This window comes from Aethalodelphis obliquidens, unplaced genomic scaffold (assembly GCF_003676395.1).
Source record: "Aethalodelphis obliquidens isolate GAN/ISIS:26980383/991018 unplaced genomic scaffold, ASM367639v1 scaffold27, whole genome shotgun sequence".
Lineage (NCBI taxonomy): Eukaryota > Metazoa > Chordata > Mammalia > Artiodactyla > Delphinidae > Aethalodelphis > Aethalodelphis obliquidens.
The window spans coordinates 18189638-18191070 of record NW_020837971.1 but is presented as its reverse complement, the minus strand read 5'-3'; the positions used below and the strand labels follow the sequence as shown (position 1 = coordinate 18191070).

At 53.5% G+C, this 1433-nt stretch overlaps 1 long non-coding RNA gene across 1 annotated transcript in view; it reads left to right on the top strand.

The window, feature by feature from the left end:
- LOC113629617 (uncharacterized) overlaps positions 1-247 on the top strand; it is a 3452-nt gene extending 3205 nt beyond the window's left edge. The window contains exon 2 of the long non-coding RNA XR_003436631.1: positions 143-247. This is a non-coding gene — a long non-coding RNA (uncharacterized LOC113629617). The remainder of the gene's footprint in view (positions 1-142) is intronic.
- Positions 248-1433: the final 1186 nt, after the last annotated feature.

The window sequence follows — 1433 nt, the reverse complement described above, 5'->3', positions numbered from 1 at the left end:
ACACACACACACACACACACACACACACACACACACACACACACACAGAGAGAAAGGAGGGTTAGTGGAAGGGTTACGAGGCTCCTCCGGACCAGACACCACTAGGAGTTTTACATATATCGTGCTTTTATTTTTCTTCCAGTCCTTCGCCATACATGTTATAAAGCCCTATTAGCCAGGTCCTGGTTCCCAAGCCCATGCACGGCAGCAATGGGGCTCAATCCAGCCCTCTCACCAGGACCTGCCCTCTCCTGCTCCTTCAGCAGCCTTGTGTTTTTTACCGATATCTTGAGGCTCTTTGCCTCTTGTGGACGTGTATGCTGCCCTTATTTATGCAGCCACTGCCTGACATAAAAAGCACTGGTGCCAGCTCACCCTGGAGCTGATATGTCGGCAAGTATAAAAGCAGTTGGCTTGGGCTACCCTGGTGGCGCAGTGGTTGAGAGTCCGCCTGCCGATGCAGGGGACACGGGTTCGTGCCCCGGTCCGGGAAGATCCCACATGCCACGCAGCGGCGCGTCCGGAGCCTGTGCTCCACAATGGGAGAGGCCACAGCAGTGAGAGGCCCGCGTACCGCAAAAAAAAAAAAAAAAGCAGTTGGCTTTACCCAGACACAGATTCCCTCATGGGGCAAAGACCAGAATGGAGGGGTCCATCGCGTCCCTGCTGGGGCACACCGCAGACTGCAACAAGGCCCCGGCTCTGACGGCTCAGCGTGCATGTGTCGGCGCACGCAGGCTCTCTGCAGGCCCACCGCGGCTGCTCTGTCCGCTGCTGTTCCCATGCCTCTCCCAGACCTGTCCCTCGGGTCCAGCCAAATAGAAGTATTTCTTGTTTTCCATGGGAGTTTCCCATTGCCTTTGCTTCTCCTGTTTCATGTGCATGAAGTGGCAACAGAGAGAGACAGAGAGACAAAGAGAGCCTTCTTTCCATACCTGCCCACCCTCCAAGGCCTCCAGAGGCAGCTCCACAGCAGGTGTTCCCTGACACTCACGCAGCCAGTAAGAATGACCGCTCCCTCTGACCGCCCACTCTCTGACCTCTACCAAGTGACCTCTCACCTGCACTGATTTACAAACTGTGCGACAGAATCCCTCACATGAGTTGAAGGTATGATAAGCCGATTTAAATCACAGCCTTCTACTAAGAGAATAGTTTTGTAGCTCCTGGACCTGAGGGCTGGACCTCTGCCATCACACACTCCTGAACCTCTGCTATCATGCACTCCATGGATTTCCAACGTGAACACATTTGCTGAGCCAATGTTTATTGAGCTGCAGCTATACTGCAGGCGCTCGACATACATGAACCAGGAGGAAAAGATAAACTGCATGCGAGCCTTCCTCTGAAGAAGACAAATACCCCAATAACAACAACAGCACAGAAACCCACAGGAGATTCTGAGAACTGGGAGACTGAGTGGCCATGAAAGT